Source organism: Mus caroli, chromosome 11 (genome assembly GCF_900094665.2).
Source record: "Mus caroli chromosome 11, CAROLI_EIJ_v1.1, whole genome shotgun sequence".
NCBI lineage: Eukaryota > Metazoa > Chordata > Mammalia > Rodentia > Muridae > Mus > Mus caroli.
In genome coordinates this window covers 99,393,398-99,412,723 of record NC_034580.1, presented here as the reverse complement: position 1 = coordinate 99,412,723, position 19,326 = coordinate 99,393,398, and positions in this window count along the sequence as shown.

Sequence of the window (19,326 nt, the reverse complement as noted above, 5' to 3'; positions counted from 1 at the left end):
CATTGTTACTGCCACTGCAGTGTCCACAGAATCAGCGGTTACTGCGGGAATTGATATGGCCAATCAAGTTAATACTGCTGACACCATAAGTCAGATAACAGAAAAAAACATCTGAGGCATTGCTTACCCTGCAAAGGGTGGATTCTCATATTGCCTCAGGATTAATGTTAGTGAATCAAAGAGTAGATATTTTACAACATAATATGCAACAGATGATGGATGTCATACAAATGAGTTGTGTGGCATCAACTCCGCATGTGTGCATTACTCCCGCTAGGTATACTAACAAAAGTACAGATTTATCGAATTATNTGAAGGGGAACTGGTTGCAGGAGCTGGAAATGTTGCAGATGAAGCTGCAGATACAGATCCTGAACCTTAATGGAACCAGAGTGGAACCAGTGACCCTTGGAGACTTTACCTCTTGGCTTACCTCTGCATTTTCTTACTTTAAGGAATGGGTGGGAGTAATTTTGTTTTGTGCTGCCATATGCTGTGGACTGGTGTTCATGCTTTGGTTGGTTTGCAAAGTCAGTACCCAACAAGGTGATTATAACTCAGGCACTTTTAGCCATTGAAAACGGCGCCTCCCCTGAAGTTTGGTTATCTATGCTCAAGAATTAGTTGGCATCTGAGTCCTCTGCTCTTGCACCCCACGGATTTATGGATCCATTGCACTGGGATGAGAAAGACTCAATGATCATTGATCAGCCCTTGTACATCGCTGAGGTTTCCTCATTGCACGCGGTAGGATGATCATGATTTCCCCACTAATTCATTTCTTTAAAACTTAGCTGGCCTCTTTTGTAGAGTTCGCCCTAGGTCATTTAGCAGTTACTGTCACACAGTGCCGCGGTATCCAAAGATGGGCAACTTTCCTCATGCACAGACCAACCTAAGACACAGGCCCCATGGTGATAGGGTTACCCTATGACGGGTAAGGCTGTGATACAGAGGAACGACCTAAAACAGGAGCCGTGGTGGATGGACATAATTGCATAGGCCTATTAAAATAAAAAGGGGGAGATGTGGGAAGCCACAAATGCCATTACAAGATGGCGCTGGTTTCAATAAGCCGACGCCCATGAATATGGGTAAACAACCAATGTGCACATGTGCCATAGAGTTTTTTGCTGAGTCACTGACTGGCACAAGGCATGTAAATGAGGTACTGAAAGTATAACCAATTAGGTATAGACATGCCTCTCCTAGGCCTATATAAGCAGCGCCAGTTCTGGGGCTTGGGGTCTTTCACCTACGCAGTCAATGCTCTCCCAATAAACGTGTTGCAGAAGGATCCTGCTGTGGTGTCTTTCTTGCTGGCGAGTCAGGCGTCTCACACTGTCAGTTGTGTTTTTGATCTTAGCCATTCTGACAGGTATAAGATGGAATCTCAAGAGTCATTTTGATTTGCATTTCCCTGATGACTAAAGATGTTGAAGTTTCTTTAAGTGCTCTCAGCCATTCGAGATTTCTCTGTTGAGAATTCTGTTTATTGAAGAAATGGCCAACCAATGACTGATCCAACTTGAGACCCATCCCATGGGAGAAAGCCAACTCCTGACACTCTTAATGGTACTTTGCTATGCTTGCAGACAAGAACCTAGACTGACTGTCTCCTGAGAGGTTTCCTAGAGCAGGTGATGGAAACAGATTCAGAGACCCAAACCCAAATGTCAGGTGGAGCTCAGGGAGCCTTGTGGAAGAGTGGGGGACAAAATAGAATGATCTGGAGGATCCAAGGACACCTCAGAAAGACCTACAAAGCCTGGGCCCATTGGGGCTCACAGAGACTGGACCACCAACCAAAGAGTACACAGAGGTTGGACCTAGGTTCCCTGCACATTTGTAGCAGATGTGCAGCTTGGGGGTCCTCTAACAATTGGAGCAGGGTTGGGGGCTATCTCTGACTCTGTGGCCTACCATCGGATCCCCTTCCCCTACCTGGACTACCTTGTTGGGCCTCAGTGGGAGAGGATGCACTTAGTCCTGCCGGGACTGGATGTCTCAGGTTAGGTGGTACCCAGGAGGGGTCTCCCATTCTCTGAGGAGCAAGGGAGTAGGTAATGGGGCTGTGATAGGGACGTAAAGTGAGTAAAAAATAAATTATAGAAAAAAAAAAAATAAAAGCACATACACCCACAAAGCTGCATGGGGCAGCAAGCATATCTGATCAGAACAGTCCTGCGGCAACCTGAGAGGTAGGGATGGGAACATCACAGTGAGCCTGGAGTACACAGCGGAAAAACAAATGGAGAGACCCAGTCTCAACCAACTCCCAAATACTGTGTCCTCTGACTTCCATGGTTGCCGTGGCATGCATAAACCTAGACTGACTCTCTCTCTCTCTCTCTCTCCCTCCCTCTCTCTCTCTCTCTCTCTCTCTCTCTCACACACACACACACACACACACGCACATGCACACATATAAAATAAAAATTGTTTTAGAATTGAGAATGTGCATACTAACCACAGAAAAATATCGACATTCCAATAATATGAAGACTGGTGTCAGTCATGGTCACCCAGTGGCCTCAGTCTCCAGGGAACCGTTAACCATCGTGGCTGCTTATGGTTCCAAACAAGAGCGGCCGGCCTTCTGAGACCTCACCTGGCTCATCAGTTATCTGACTGTGCAGGAGGCACTTCCCAAACTCCATCCTGAGCATGACAGCCATGTATTTCTCTGTGTGGTGACTTCCATGAGGCAACTTAAAGCACAAGACATAAGGAATGCATAGCCGTGGGAAGCATCCAGAGCCACCTTCACCACTGCCCCTTAGGGGCAGTGTGCTCAGTACCAAGCCCTGGGCTGGCCCTCTAACATCTTGTGCCATTTAACCCAACACTCTCCTCTAGCACCATTGTTTCAAACTGTCATCCAGTAGGTGGGGTTGGGCAAGCCTGTAATCTCAGTACTTGAGAGATCCAAGTAGGGTGATTCCTGCAACTTCAAGACCAGTCTAGGTTACACAGTGAAGTCCAGGCTCTTTGCAGTACATGGTGACACCTTAGTCAGAAAGCATTACAAAAAAAAACAAACAGGACTTGGGATGTAAGCAAAATGCAGCCTGCTCAAGTACCCCATACCATATACCATAATAAGCAATTAGACCTTACAGTTCAAAGCCTCTCAGCAGCCGTCACCCTGCCCTGCTACAGGGACTGGGGTATGGAGACTCACAAACCATACTGCCGACAAAAGTCAGCATTTGCGTGGAAGGCGATGACCATTCTTTCTAAGAGCTAACACTGAGTCAGGCACAGTAACAATGCCATCACATGGACAGAGTTATACACACACAACCCAAGCCAACTCATCCTATACTTGAGGGGCAGGGGTTTAACCTTGACAATAATATTGGAAGCAAAGAAGGAACTGACAAGAAAGCAGGGAGAGAGGAGCCTCAATCACTGGGCCTCCCAAAGCAGGCACCAGGCCTTTCCACACAGCCACTAACACTACGATAGCGACTCCTTTCTTAAGACAAGATTTGAGATACCATGTTCTCCTCCTCCATCCCAGAATTGGCAAAGTAAACACTTTCCATTTTATTTATTATTATTATTTTGGTCTTCTTTAGAGTTGGGAGTCTCGCTGTCCTAGAACTCACTCTGTAGACCAGGCTGGTCTCAACCTCACAGAGATCCACCTGCCTTTGCTTTCCGGGTCCTGGGATTAAAGGTGTGAACCACTGTACCAGGCTTCCACATCCTTTAGCAGATGAGGGAAATAGTGTTAGAAGTCAAGAGCAGAAACTGAAGAACGGAACTCAAGTGAGCTGCAGCCATGACAGAAGTAACTGAGACAGAGACAGCTCCGGGTCTGTCCTGCATGGATAGAAGCTCTGGGTTCACCTGTAAGCAGTTCCAGGAGCTAACAAAGCACTTCGAGACAGACCCCCAGCTCTAACAAGGAGGCTCTGGAGGCCTTGGCTGGCACACTCAAACTGACAAAGGAAGACATCAAGATTTGGTTCCTTTATCAAAGGTAGGAGATGGCTCTCAAGCAGTTGTCCGAGGCCCACACATCTGAGCTGGAGTCACGGGAACATACCTCTGGGTCCTCACCTTGTTGGAAGCTATGGGTCAAAGTTTGGCTCAAGAGTTAGTCTAATATACCTCTGGCACAAGAATTGGGAAAGGTACTCCATACCAAGCAGAACCCCGAGGAGTTCTCCCCAAATGACCCTGGACTCCCCTAAGCTTTGGAAGCCTTGAAGAGTCTCACACTCTTGTGGGTCCCAAAGCAGAGATGGCATGTCACAGGACTTCTGACTCCCTAGCATAGGCTCTTTTTGTTAATGTGTTTTCAATTTCCTTGTTGGGGTAGGGGGGCTCTTAGATTTTATGTCTATTAATGGTATATTAATAATAAACCTAGCTAATCCTGGGGGTGCGGGGGAGAAGTCAAGAGCTGTAGCCTTGTGCTTGGACCATCTGCCCCCATTTCCAAAGTGTCCACATTCCTCATATCATCCCTCCTTCCCTCCTCTGGCCCTCATCATCATCAGAAATCACCTCTGTTCTCCTGGGACGGAAATGCAGTTGCACCTGACCCTCACAGACATCCATGGTATCCTAGGACTCCCAAGTGAAGTTGGGAGAATAAAAGGGCATGTCCGAATCACGTGAAGAATTTCACCTGCAGTTCAGAGCTAGGATAGGGAAAATTAGTCAGTGACTTCAAGTAGAGAGGACAGTGAACAGGTATTAATGTCTGTGACTCCAGTCAGAGAGCCAAACAGATAGATGGTATAACAAGATGGCTGCTCTAGGCAGATAGCCAAACAGAAAGACGGTATAAAGATATATTGCACTAATACACCTCACAGGATACTCAAATTCTGTCTAACGTGGGCTCCACGGGAATTCTGGGTTATTATCCTGCATGGCAAAGTAGAAAAGGCCTTATTTCATTTGTTTTGGATTGTTTTAATTTTCAAAATGGGTGTGATGTTGAGTTTTGTGGTTATGTTATTCTTCTGGGAGAGAGGTCAAAATAAAGGATTTTCTGGTTATTGTCTCAAGGATATGCTGATTTGGGAGAAAGGTTTTGTCTTTGCGTTTTTAGAAAAGGTGATTAAGTGACTATACACCTTTCAAAGTAATATGGGTCAGATTTGATGCAGGGAGGCCCCCTGAAGAACTAGACTCCAGAGAATCAAACAAAAAGGTTATCTTGATGGTACTAAAATTTTGTTTTGAGATTTGTGTATTACAGAATATACAGCCTTGGTGAGTCTCATCGTCAGACATGCTGAACTGACCTGCTTGAACTCCTCATGTCTTTCAGCCGGATCCAGTCAGAACACAGACATCAGAGGTTAATACAATGGTTGGTGTGGCCTTCGTAAAGCCAACCAACTCCCCCATTTTCCCTACTCACCCTTCAAAATATCTCAGCACCCGTATTCAGCTTGAAGTTATTAAGAGTCGTTGACCCAGTTCCCTGGGATTTGGGGGGCTGGAGGTGCTTATTATAGGTTTGTCTTGCTAGGAAATGTAGAAATGGTCATATTTGGAACATAGAGGAAATAACTAGAATTGATTGTATAGCCATAATCTCACTTGGTAGAAATCTTTATAATTGTTACTAAGTTGAAGTCATAAGTTCTTATTTTGGTACAGAATTTACTTTGATACAAAATTAAGGTTTGCATTGGTATAAATTTCTTCTATTGATACAAAAAATTTAAAAGTACAAGGCTTGGACCCAGCCCTTCTGTAATGTCATTACAAACTGATCTGAGATGTTTAAGCCTGCGAGTTAAGGGCCAAATAGCAAATTCAGGGTTCTGAGTTTATTGTTAGGGTGTTTTCTGATATTTTAATTAGAAATTACTGAGAGTAATTAATGGCAAGCACTATAGATTACATAGATAGTTGGTTTTCAAAAACATCAGAAGTCCACAGAATGTGACATTTAATGTTATTTATTCACTTGTTATTGAGACAAGTCCACTCCTGACAGCTTTCCCTTTCTTGGATTCAAAGAAGAAATTGAGCATCAATGGAGTTGCTCCAGTTGTGTTGAGACAGCCACTAGGCAAGAATTGCCTCATTTCATCCACAAACATAATACTGTCCAGAAAAAGGACACAATTTACAGGATAGGACAGCTTAGTTCTACCAAGACAGAATAGGCTAGTCCTTAGTTTCCTGTTTTTCTAAGGCCTGTCAAATGATCCTGGACCAGAAGGCTGAAAACAGATGGATGCTCCATTTCCTGATGTACTGGGGCTTTATAGGGAGGCAGATGTCTCTACAGTTTGTCTCAGTTCTGGAAGCTGTGTTTGGCTTCCTATATATTTAATATAGTTAATGCTGGTCATTCTCAGATTTCTGACAGGGTTGAAAAACTACTTATAGTCTCATAGACAATCCAGGTATTTACTTTGAGAGAATAGATTTGAGAGGATGGTTTTCATATGGCATATAATCTAAAGCCAAGACATAAGTCAAGGTAGAATCATAAGTCTTTTAATTTAGGATAGATGACAATGTTCTAACTTAATGATAAATGATGGACTGGGTGTTAGGTCTATCTTATACTTTATAAACTACAAAATGGTAATAGTTGTGCTTTATTTGTATTTGAGAGAAAAGTTTTGATTTTTATTAGAACAGAAAGGGGGAAGTGTTGTGCATGGGCCTGGTGCTGTTTGCATTTTGATGCTAATTCTGCTCTCCTGGGAGGGGTGGCAGACAAGGAGTGAGTCATACTCAGTAGACTTCTTATGAACCAATCCCCTAATGAATGAAGGAGCCAGTCCCTTGGGTGAGTAGGCGGGACTTCCGGGTTGGACAGAGGAATTGAAGAAGGAGAGAAGAGTTAGGGCTTTTTGGAACAGGGATAGCATAAGGGCAACATGTAGCTGCTAGAGTTACCTGGTATCGTGGCAGATCGGTCAGGATTCACCACCTGAGGAATCAGATTTAGTGGGGCTTACAAGAGAAGGTTTTAGTTGTTGCACCCAGAAATTGAGCTACCATTGTTTCTGAGCTAAGTTTGTGTGGTGACTATCTTCTCCAGGCGATTTGATTGGAGTCCAGAGAAAAAGGTATAGGGGCGAATCATGGCAAGTCATGGGTTCGCCTGATGTGCACCACAAAGACCGTGGGGGTTTTGAAGCATGTGACTGTCATGGTAACGACCCACCAGTGGGAACCTAGTGAGCTGGGTGAAGATGTTAGGGGAGCTCCAGGCCAGAGAGTCTCCACGAGATAAAACAGGTCAGTCATTGCCTTCCAGTGCATGGCGGGCCAGGCAACCCGGGGCAGAGAGTCTCCACGAGACAAAACAGGTCAGCCATTGCCTTCCAGTGCATGGCTGGCCAGGCAACCCGGGGCAGAGGGTTGCCAGCTAAGTGCAGGAACGTGCCAGGTCGTTCTTTTTTAAATTTTTCCCGCAACAGCACCCCTCAGCCAAGAGGAGCTCAGACCTTCCCCGCCTTTAAGAACTTAGACTAGTAGTTATCTAGAAATCGCTACTGTTAGTGTTACTAGGCCTAAGCCTGTGTCCTAGCAACCCAAAAGAAGCTAGGCTCAGAAGGCTGATGGAAGAAACAGAGTAGAGAAAGTGGAGAAGGATTTATTCAATGTGGTCACAGGGGAAAGAGGAGCACCAAGTCCAGTGATTCTCCTAAAGTCCATCTTCTGGGCCCCGCTGTAAAGTTTGAATAGAGGGCAAGAAGTCTGCAATACTAAGCAGCCCCACCCACAGGGTGGCTCCTCCCATCATTTTGTTCCAGGCTCTCTGGCAAGTTGTTTGGCATCTCTGGCTGGCACCAGACTTCAGCTTTTTCCTTTTCTCCCCACTAGATTCTGGGGGAAGCTCCAGTTTCCTGGAAACCATTGTTCCAATAGTGTCCTGTGGGCAATGGGCTATTCACAGACAGGCTGGTCTCCAGTTGAGCTGAGGTGTGGAACCCCGGGACCAGGTGGTGATAATTTGCCTACATGGGATGGTAGGCATTCCCTCATGTCTTCTGGACCCCTGGCTCCCATCAAAGTTACTGCCTCCACAGCCCCCACAGGAGAAACATGGCTTTTAGTCATGTACACCATGTGCCAAGCTTCTGACTTTCAGGCTAGACTCCTCCCAGTTACCTAGCAACAGTAAGATAACAGCCCACCCCAAGAGGGGCTACTTGGCCCCTCCTCACTCTCCTCTCAGTCTCTTACTCTCCCTCTTACACTCTCCTCATGCTCTCCTTGTTCTCTCTTACTCTCTCTCCTCTTACTCTAACCTTTCTTCTCTCTCTCCTTTTCTTCCTTCTCTCCTCTTAGCCATGGTTAGTCTCTCTCTCTTTCCATCTTCTCTCTTTCCCCCTGCCTTTCTACAATAAAGCTCTAAAGCCATAGACTGTCTCTGTTCATCAAGGCCCGCTGTGCTTGGATACTTGGAAGATGGGATAGGCTTTCTCCTAATAAGCCTTTTCTAATCTCCCGATGGAAGGCCTTCCTGTGCTCCAGTCAAGGCCCGGACTAAGGACTCTCTCCCTCAACCCTCTCTCCCTTATCCCTGGGGCCCCAGGTATGGAGGCTGCCCCTTGTCCACCCCCCCACCCCCCCCACCCCCGTTGAGTGGGGTCAATGGCTTAGATGCCCACCCGGGGCTGAGTGGAAAGCATCAGGCAGTCCTCCCGCATCTGCCTGCCCAGAACACAGGAGCTCTGGCTGGACGTGGGCTCACTCCCTCGCCCCTCTTCCCCTACCCCCGTAGCCCACAGTGTCCTAGTTAGAGTTACTGTTGCTATGATCAAACACTGTGAGTTCAAGAAGACACTGTTTATTTTGCTTACACTTCCACATCACAGTCAAAGGAAATCAGAACAGGAATTCAAGCAGGGCAAGAACCTGAAGGCAGGAGCTGATGACAAGGCCATCAAAGGATGCTGCTTGCTAGCTTGCTCCCCATGGCTTGCTGGGCCTGCTTTCTTAAAGAATCTAGGACCACCAGCCCAGGGATGGCACCACCCACAATGGGCTGGGCCCTCCCCCATCAGGCACTAATTAAGAAATGTCCTACAGGCTTACCTATAGACCTATTTTATGGGGGCGTTTTCTCAGTTGAGGTTCCCTCTTCTCTGATGACTCTAGCTTGGGTCAAGTTGACATAAAAGTAGCCAATACAACTAGTCTGATAGCCAAAGTGAGAGGGACAATATTTTTAATGTTTGAGTCTATCACCTAAATCTTTGCCCAAGTTTCAGGAAAACAAAAACAACAATTAAAAATTTTTTTTTGATTTCTTTTCTTTCTGTGAAGTATACCCCATTCTAGGAGCTAGAATTCATGGGAGCAGAGCCCAAAGAAACTGGGTATGTGGAAAAGGCCAAGTGCACTCAAAGATAGGGGACATCTGCTTTAGCGTCTCTGCCTTGCTCCTCTTGGGGTTTGCTGAGCCAAAAGGTGAGAGAGTAAATCCTCTTCTGTCTCACTCATGTAACAACCTCCCCAAGTTCATCTGGCTGTACCGACATTCCTAGGCCATGGAACAGGAAGGGACACAGGCAGGCATCTAGGCCCAGAGCTAGCAGCTCCCTACCTCCCCCCTGCTTCTCCCACGGCCTGTGTTTCCATACAGTAAGTGCATAGAAGACAGCCATGGGAACCCTGGTTGCAAGACCTGCCACATGGCAGAGGGCATAGGTATGATGACCTGAGCTGGTCATCACTAAATAACACACAGATGCACACACACTCATGCACATGTGCACGCACACAAGCAAGAGGTGATCATGCTCTTTTCTATACCCACCTTCCTATGTAGCAAGAGAAGATGGGCAGACCACCCACCATGTCCCTATTACCAACTGAAGAGGTTCCAAAGGCAGGGGTGGAGGGGTGCACAACTGCACTGCCTCCTTGGCCCCTGCAGGGGCTCACTGTTCTGGGGGCCAGCAGGGGTAGAATCATAAGTCTTTTAATTTAGGATAGATGACAATGTTCTATCTTAATGACATAAATGATTGGGGCAGGCAGCAAGCTGAAATTACTTCCCTTCGATTTGTCACTCTCACACTCACACCCCCCCACACACCTGCACTCCCTCTCCACTATGCTCAGTCCAGGTGTTTCCAGTGGTGAAGGAGAAATGCCAGCAGCTGAAAGGTACACTGAGACTTTGGGCTTAGTCGGATTAAGCCATGTGCATGAGTAATTTTCCTCATCTAGCCAGAAGGTCCTGCTAGACCCAACTGTTGCTAGAATTCGGGTGAGAACAGGATGGAGACAAAATGCCAGAATTTCATTACAGACCCCAGTGAGAAGTTCTTTCTTTTCAACAAAAAGAAAGGACCCGTATTAGTCAGGGTTCTCTAGAGGAACAAAACGAACGGATAGGCTTACTATATATTAATAGAAATTTACATTGGCTTACGAGATACAGTCTGGGTAGTTCAGCAATGGGGAAAGGGGAGCCCTGAGCTTTTGCCACACCCCTGCTTCCTGACAGTGGGTGCAGTGTGAGCTCACTCTCCTGCCATTATTGCTCCCCATCCCGAGGATTGTACCCAGGAAACCCCTTAGGCCTCATTGTGCTAACATTTTAACTCTATAGAATATTGCCGGGTTGGTGAGACAGCTCAGTGGGTTCAAAACACTTGCCAGCAAGCTGAACACTTCCCCAGGAGCCACGTGGTAGAAGGAGAGAACTGGAGAGAACTGGCCCCTGCAAGTCATCCCCCCCCCCCACACACACACACACATATACAAAGGCACAGGTGAGCCCCACACAAACATACATGCAATAAGTGTTTTGTTTTGGGGGTTTTTGTTTTTTTGTTTGTTTTAAATACAAAGCTCGTGTTTGACTACTCTAAGTCACCCAGCAGAAGTGATGTCTGTGACTCAGGTTGGTAAAAGTCTTTCTGCTAATTACATCTCTGATGGTAACATTTCTTCAGGACTAAATAACGTGTTCAAACCATGAATAACTCCAATCTGTAGTACTGAGGTTCAAACAATAGGGATGCCAGCTCCCTGGGCCTCAAAGACAACTCAGTTAACACCCAGACACAGGAACTACATCATCAAGACACAAAGTTTTAATACAACTGTGAAGCCAGGAGTTCAGCCTCCCCTGGCTGATTTAAACCCCAGTTTTACAGAAGGGTCTTACAGACTCTTCTCCGTGGCTGTCTTATCATGGATTGGATATGCAAATTTTTTCCATGCTGCTTGCTGCAAACGGTGATGTGACCATCAGGCCCACTGGAAGAGCCTTCATAAGTGAAGTGTGATGCTGCAGAGATGTTGCTGATACTGCAATACAGGTCTTCGTAGCCAGTGGGCTGTCTTGTGCTGCTTTGCTTCCAGGAGTTGGGATAAAAGCAGCCTCATTCCAACCCATTAAACATGAGTCAGAGGAGAGCGCAGTACTTCCCTCACTTCAAGGCTTCACAGCTTGAAGGGAGTAAAGAAAGAGCACCAGGAAACTTCCCGAATCTACTACACAGGGTCACCAATAGTCGGGAAGGAAGGAGTGCATGGACATTCAGGGATTACAGTTGAACAAAGAATATTTCAACATTGTCAGCTAGAGATAGAAGTTGCTCTCTGGCAGCAACAACCTAAACAGCCAGGGAGTATTGACTGTCCAGCCAGTTAAAGTCCAGCCAAGCAATGAGACCAAAGAAGCAACTAAGCAAGCATAGAGAACCGACTTGCAAGACAAGGGTAAGAGAACAGACTCCCCAGAGATGAGAGACTGTTGGGGTTGGTCTGGGCTGCTATGTATTCAAATGCTAAATACTGGCCCCCAAGATCTGGTTGACCCCCACGCCCACCTCCCTACCCCCCACCACCCACCACACCCCACCACACCACACTCCCACCCCACCCCCGTAAGGAAGAGCCTCAGTACACCAAGTGATGCTATGTGTAAACCTTGCTCCCCAAGTAATTCATTAATAAAAGACTAAAGCCTGTGACTGGGCAGGAGAGAGAGAAAGGCGGGACTTGAGGATGGAGTGAGGAGGTCTTAGGAGAGCAGAGAGGAAGAAGGTCAGGAAGGAGATATGGGGAAGAGGAATTCTCCATGAGAGGAGATGGATCATGAGCACATGGCCAGGAGAAACGGCAATATCAAGGGGCATTATGGCTAAGATGTAAGTTAGATTAGCTCCAAAAACATGCCCAGTCTAGGCTTACAGCTTGTAAATAAAACACCAGGATGATGTGTCTTTTATGCGGGCTAGATAGAATATATAATTCCTACTACAAGGGACAGCAAGGACCACCAGATACCAGCAAGTGCTGTGTTGGGAACAGTGTGGAGAGGTGATAAAATGGCCTCTGAAGAAGCTTGGAGCTAGATCCAACTGAGTTCAGCAAAGCCACCGTCCAACTTGAGACAGCCCTCAGTCTTCCTGTTGCTGAGCAGGGTAGCTCAAAGACAGTTGACAAACGTCTTAGAGCAAAGGCAACTCCAGCTGGAAGAGGCGTGCCCCAGTTCCAATCCAATGGAGGTCCTGACAAGCTGCGTGGACACTTTCACTACTGGCATGGGTGGGAACAAAGGCTCCTCGGCTCACAACTCACAGCGCCTGCATTCAAGCCTAAGAGAAACCACCTGAACCTGCACAGCCTTCAACACCCATGGCACTGAGCACAGCTGCTGACTTCTGGGGCCAGCTTGGAATAAAGGCAATCACCACGTTGTCTGTTCAGTAAGGCCACTCTAGACAAAACTTTAAGACAAGTAGCAAGGTGGCTTAAGGAAGTTTCTGGAGCCACAGACCAGGATTTACATGCCTCTCCAGGGGTGGCTCCCTCAGAGGTTGTCCGTAGCCCTTCTTCACACTCTCTTAGATGTGCTTCAATCCCAGCGCCAATACATTTAGAAAAAAAATGTAACAAAGCATATTCTCATTGACCGTCAGTCAATCGGCCTCCCAGGCCAAGATGCTTTGTAAGTGCTCCAAACAGAGGCGTAAAACTGAGAGAGCCCTCAAGTCCAGTAAAGAGCGTCTTCTTCGAAGTGTGAAAAACCCCAAAGGTACTTCTCGACCAGAACCTGAATGACAGAGAGCCATGTAAAGAAGCTACTCCAATGGCTTCGGAAGATGCCCTGGACCCAATCCAGGTAAGGAAGCGGGGGTCCAGCTGGAGGGGGTGGTCTAGATCTCCACTGTGCAAGCAACAGAAAGACATAGCTCGAGGCTGGACCATCCTCTGTGACTGAGGAGGGTCGCACCAGAGCAAGGACACCTGACACCTGCTCGGACAGCATTTATGAGCTTGCCAAAACCATGAGTGACAAATGACCCACCCAATACGGAAGGTTGAGAAGAAAAGAAACTAGAGATTCATCGTCTCCAGAGTTCACAAGTCCAGGCTGACTTATCAGCGGGGCTTTATCCCTCCAAAAAAGGGGGAGGAGCTGCAACAAGCCATCACTCTGCCACTAGACATCTCCCAGCACAACACCGGAACCTGCCATGTGCCCCAGAGGACCCAGCTTTCTGAACTGCATTCCGATAACACTACATACCCTTTTGCATCACAAATGGACATGCCAGCACAGGCAACTACAGGCGCCTGGCCCCCTCTTTATTTTCCATTTCCACGGGGCTTGAATCGGGATTACTCCCACTAGAATTGGTCCTCATTACCCGAATTTAAAAACAAACAAACAAGATTTCCTATTATGTGGTACTTGTAAATGCTGAAACAGAGGACAAATTAAGACAAAACCATCAGATGGGTAGCAGACTTAATGTGATCCAGGGATTTTTTCCTTCATGCCCTTACCAACTAGTTCATTTCTCTGAAGCCCACTGTCCCACCTGCTTGACCTCGTTAATACCAGGCCCTAAGAAAGAGCCTTTCCATCACTGTGGAACCGGTAGACAACATTTGGTTTCTGTGCACACAAAGTGTGATGCTTGGTCAACAGGGGCTGATTGTGAAACACTAAAACGTTACAAGATGGTAGCCAAAAAAAAAAAAAAATTGTTCAGGCTAGCGTTGGTCCTTTAAATAGTTGTCTAGTGCCCACCTCTGCCTGTGACCCGATATTCTTGTGACTACTGTCATCCTTTCATGTTGGTGTTGGGTTTTGAATGAGAAACGTCCTCCAAGAAGGATTTGAAATCACCCCCACCCCACCCCCTACCCCCACCTGGCACTCGGCCCCACTGGAGCTGTGCTGTCTGAGGAGATTGTGGAGCCTTTAGCAGCCTCACTGGAGGAAGTACATCACCGGGGGTGGACTAGAGGGTTTTATCAGCCTTGCCCCACTTCCTGCTCACATCCTCTACTTCCTGTGCGTGGTTGAGACACGATCTCTCAGCTTCCTGCTCCTGCTGCCATGGCTCCCCCCACCATAGCAGACTAACCTTCAGGAACCATAATAAACTCCTTCTTCCATAGTTGCTTTTGGTCAGCAGTAGCAAAGTGACTGACTGACACAGATGAAAACCCTGGAAAGTTGCAAAGTTCTAGCACAACATCAAAAATGTCCTCCAAGGAGATTCAACTGAAAGCCTGGCCCGAACCTTCAACCTCAGAAACCTAGACGCTGCCAGCACTCCTTTCTTGGGGAGCCTGCCCTCTCCACGTCTATTGCTTATCCTTGCCTCGGCTCATGCTCATTCTCAATAAAGCGTATATAGTTTCTCTCTTCCAGAATTCAACACACCCGATTACACTCTGTCTCTCGACACCACTGCCACCAGGATCAACAAAGAAGAACACTTAAGTAATGGCTACCAAAGGTGGATACCTTTTTTGTCTGAGGAATTTCACAGATGGTTCCCAGTGGAGACTTCACAACCTTAGGAAAGAGTAGGAGAAACTATTTCTGCCCAACTCACTTCTATGCCTCTACCCAGCAGCTCCAAGGAGACAGAATATCTTCTTTTCGTAGCGGACAGGCACAGGAATAGCTTAGCAACCTAGGACTCTGCTTGGCTCAGGCGATGAAGCTACACCCTCAATAACGATGTCTTGGACAGGCACAGGAATAGCTTAGCAACCTAGGACTCTGCTTGGCTCAGGCGATGAAGCTACACCCTCAATAACGATGTCTTGGACAGGCACAGGAATAGCTTAGCAACCTAGGACTCTGCTTGGCTCAGGCGATGAAGCTACACCCTCAATAACGATGTCTTGGTTTTAACAAGTAACCTAGGACCCTCGCTTGCATCAGGCTGCAATGCTTCAGATGGAGTGCAGCTCCTCCTGATCACACCTTTGTAATAACTCTTTTGTGGCCAATTTTCACTCAAACACATTCTAGAACATCCCTAAGCTATAAGAAGTGGGGGTTGGGGGGAGAGAGAATCCAGCTGGAAGTGGTTCTTGGTACGTCTGTGGGGCACGTGGACCATGCCAACAGAGGAACTGACATGGAACCAGCAAGACAGAGCATGTTCAAACCCCCGGGAATCTCAAAACTTGAGACCAGTAGGAGTAGAATTAATTCCCTCCCTGTTTCCTTCCCTGCCTTGGAGCAAGTAACCAGGAGACCCTCCACCAGGTGGTCATGGTAGTCATACAGCACAGCGCCTGGAACTCTTCCCCCATGCATATAGAGCATCATCAGTATATTAGCCTCAGCCAATAGAATCCATTTACCCCTCAAATCCCATTCCACTCCCCAAGGTTCATATAGTCCCTGTCCACCAAGGATCATCTGAGACTGACTGTTTTTACTGAGCTATAACACTTGGAGAAAGACTCTTACCCCCCAAAGCACTCATCATTGGACCTTTGGACCTGCCTGTCTGGCCAGGCTCTCATCATTTGCAGAAGCTCACATCAGAGTGCTCCCCACCCCACCCCACCCCACCCCACCCCACATTACCCCTGCCACCACAGCTGCTGCAGGACTGGACTGGCCCTACGCTGCCCCAAACCTCTTTATTCCTTTTCTAAGAGCTGTGACACTTCGGGCATCACTAGCCTGACCAGAGTTCTTTGGGCCCCATTTGTCCCTGGATTCCACTTTATCTCTCCTGGCCCGGTGGGTGGCGGGCAGTGGGCATCTGATGCCGTGGAGGGCAGAGGCAGGCTTCAGACCGCACCCACTCTAGACTGGTCCCTGTCCTAAGGTATACGGGGGCAACCAGGCAACCTGGAAGACAGACAGAACCCGGAACCACACAAGCAAACTCTGTCCTTTGAGCTTTAAGGGACGATCTCGTATTTACTGTCTTATGCCTATACATAATTGGCACACATATGATTCAAATCAGATGCGTCATGCAAAAGAATGCTCCAACCAGGGGAAGGTTTACATAGTCCCAGCGCATCAGTCAAACCAGAAAGACAGCCCAAAATCTGCCCAGCCCAGTAACGAACTCTGCTACCCTAAAAGTCCATAAAAGGAGTCCCCAAATGTGGGAAGCCGCAAACGCCATTACAAGATGGCGCTGGTTTCAATAAGCCGATGCCCATAAATATGGGTGAACAACCAATGTGCGCATGTGCCATAGAGTTTTTTTGCCAAGTCACTGCCTGGCACAAGGCATGTAAATGAAGTACTGAAAGCATAACCAATCAGGTATAGACACGCCTCTCCTATATAAGCAGTGCCAGTTCTAGGGCTTGGAATCTTTCGCCTACACAGTCAATGCTCTCCCAATAAACGTGTTGCAGAAGGATCCTGCTGTGGCGTCTTTCTTGCTAGCGAGTCAGGCATCTCATACCCAAATAATGGCCCCTGTCTTCGAGTACTAGAATCACGGAGTCAACTGTTCAGTGTATTATTGGGTTGTCTCTGAATAAGGTTTCCTTGCCACTTTGCAATCTGTGTGTGCCTGAATTCTTTAAACAAGATGCAAGAGTCTGGAAACATTCATTCAGGCAGCAAGATCCTCTCTGACCCACCCCGACTGTAAGGAGCCAGATGGACGGTAAACAGTAGCTCGTCTCCAGTACAGTTTTCAGGCTTCCACTCTCCTTTTAAAAAAAAAATCATTTTTGCTTATTTATTTCTTCATACATGTATGTGCACATGTGTAGCTGCGCTCCTCCAGCAAAATTCAGAACAAAGGTCATGTAGGAATCAGTTCCCTCCTTCTACCGTGTGGGTCTGAACTCAGGTCATCAGGCTCAGCAGCAAGCACTGCTATCCTCTGCAGCTCGAGGCGGGATTGTCTGGCAGCTAGACCTGCGTTAACAGGCTTGGGGGTCATTGAGCAGAGACTCTTTCCTCAGGGTTAGCCTTAGGTCCCAGCTCCAATTTACCATATGAAAAGATGGAGGAACAGGGCTTCAGTGGGACCCTTGAAGGGAAAGCTACTTCCTAATGGTTGAAAAAAAAAATAGTAAACTTTTTCGTCTCCCTCACGCCCTAACTAGCTATGACAGTCTATTTAATATGCCTCTAGGATTAGAGATTATATACTATTGTCCCCTCAAAATGGTCCTGTCAATCACCTAGCCAGGAGACCACTCCTCAGGAAAGCTGATTTACCTGAAGACTTGCTGAGGAGAGGTGAGAAATAGATTATCCCCTTAGTAAAATAATAACGTTATTTACAATCTCCAGAAGCCCCTTCTTCAGACTTTCACTGCTAAACCTGCCCACTTTCCTCACCTCTAATTCAAGACCATCTCGTTTTCTTTTTTCCCTTCCTACATCTTCCTTAGGGACTGACCAAAATCAGAAGCACACTTGCCGGAACACCCTGAGATTTCTCTGTTCTCTGAAGAATCCTATCCTACAGCTGCCGCAGACTCCAGCTGCCGATTAAAAGGCACGATTTTCCTCTTCCTCTACCACCTGCCTCCTTCCAGCAGCTTCTGGAATTTACATCTTGCCTGGCCTAAGCTGTTTCTTTCAAGCTACAGAAAAAATGACCCTCCAGCTTCCTTCTGTGGTCTTTTTAAAGATTCTTCCATCAATGAGACTAAGAACATTGCTACCATCCACTCAACTACTTTTCCTTCCCCTATTGTACAAGATGCAGATAACGTTAGGACTAAAGGAGTCATAATGACCATTTTTTTGCTAGACATCTTGGTATCCATTAACCCTTTATCTGATTCCAATCCCTGGAAGATAAGTTCCCCATAACCCAGTGACCTCCGCCCAAAAATGTACAGCTGAGACTGTCTACTTGTTATGATATGGGTTTTTCTGTGGGGTGTTGCAGGTGCAGGGGTGCTTTGGGGAGGGTTGCTTCTGGAACGTGCTTAAGCAGATACCCAAAGATTGTTCTGAGTTGCCTTAATCACCTAACTGGGTGGAACAGTACAGTTTTCACTTGCTTGCGTAGATATTGAAGGTCCTCGTGTGACTTTCCCCTCTAAAAGTCCTTCTGTGTACTTCAACCTCAAATTTGGCTCAGCTGCTAGCAGCTAATCAATAAATCTTTTAATTATAATTGGATTGAATCTACAGTCTTTTCCAAAGGGTCATGAACTCCTCAACAATGATACCCTGGGTTCTTTGCAAAATGCTATGAAGAGTTCTCCTATACACAAAATACAAAATCCTCTCAAGCCTGTAATATAAGGAGGTCTATGTCACAGGGGGGCAGAAAAGGAGGCCCTGCCCTACTCTATCACCGAAGACGCTGGAGGAGTCCCCTAATCTTTGAGAAACTTGATTCAAGCTAAACAAGGATTTGTGGCATCTAGACAGAAAAGAGCATCAGGGTGCGCGGGTGTGAAGCAGAGATGGGGTTTTTAATGGAAGATATTTTACTATAGGCTTAAGCATGAGGGTTGCAAGAGAGTCTCAGAACAAAAGGCCCATTCAAGAGCATGGGGAGGGAGGGAGGGAGGGAGGGAGGGAGGGAGGGAGGGAGGGAGCTACATTGTCATCACAACAGGTCACATGCACTGTAATATATCATTTTGGTGGGATTTAAGTGACTGTCTTTAAAGGGTGGCTAAGGAACATAAGTCGGATCCCAGGGTGGCTCTTGAGGAGGACCGGGGCAGCACAGAGGCCCGCAGTTAATGAGTCTAGATCTCAGGGCCGAAGTCTCATTTCGAGTTTCCAGGAAACCTCTGGGAGAAAGAAATAAGGCTCCCCTCAAGGACCAGAAATAAGGCTCTGTCAAGGACAAGTCCATCCCAACTTTAAACCTGGTTCATTGCTATTTTAAATTAAACACCTTTATTTTAAGTATTATGTATAATTATTTCGATCTATATGGAGGTGGTATGCACAGGTGTCCATGGAGGCTGGAGGTATTTGATCTCAGGAGCCCTGGAGGTGGGATTACAAGTTGCTGGGAGCCACCTGACATGGCTGCTGGGGACAGAACTTGGGGGGTCTCTAAAAGAGCAGGCTTCTGTGGGTCAAAGTGAAGCCTCCTTCCCTATCCCCTATGACGCAGGCCTTCTTCTTAATCGCTG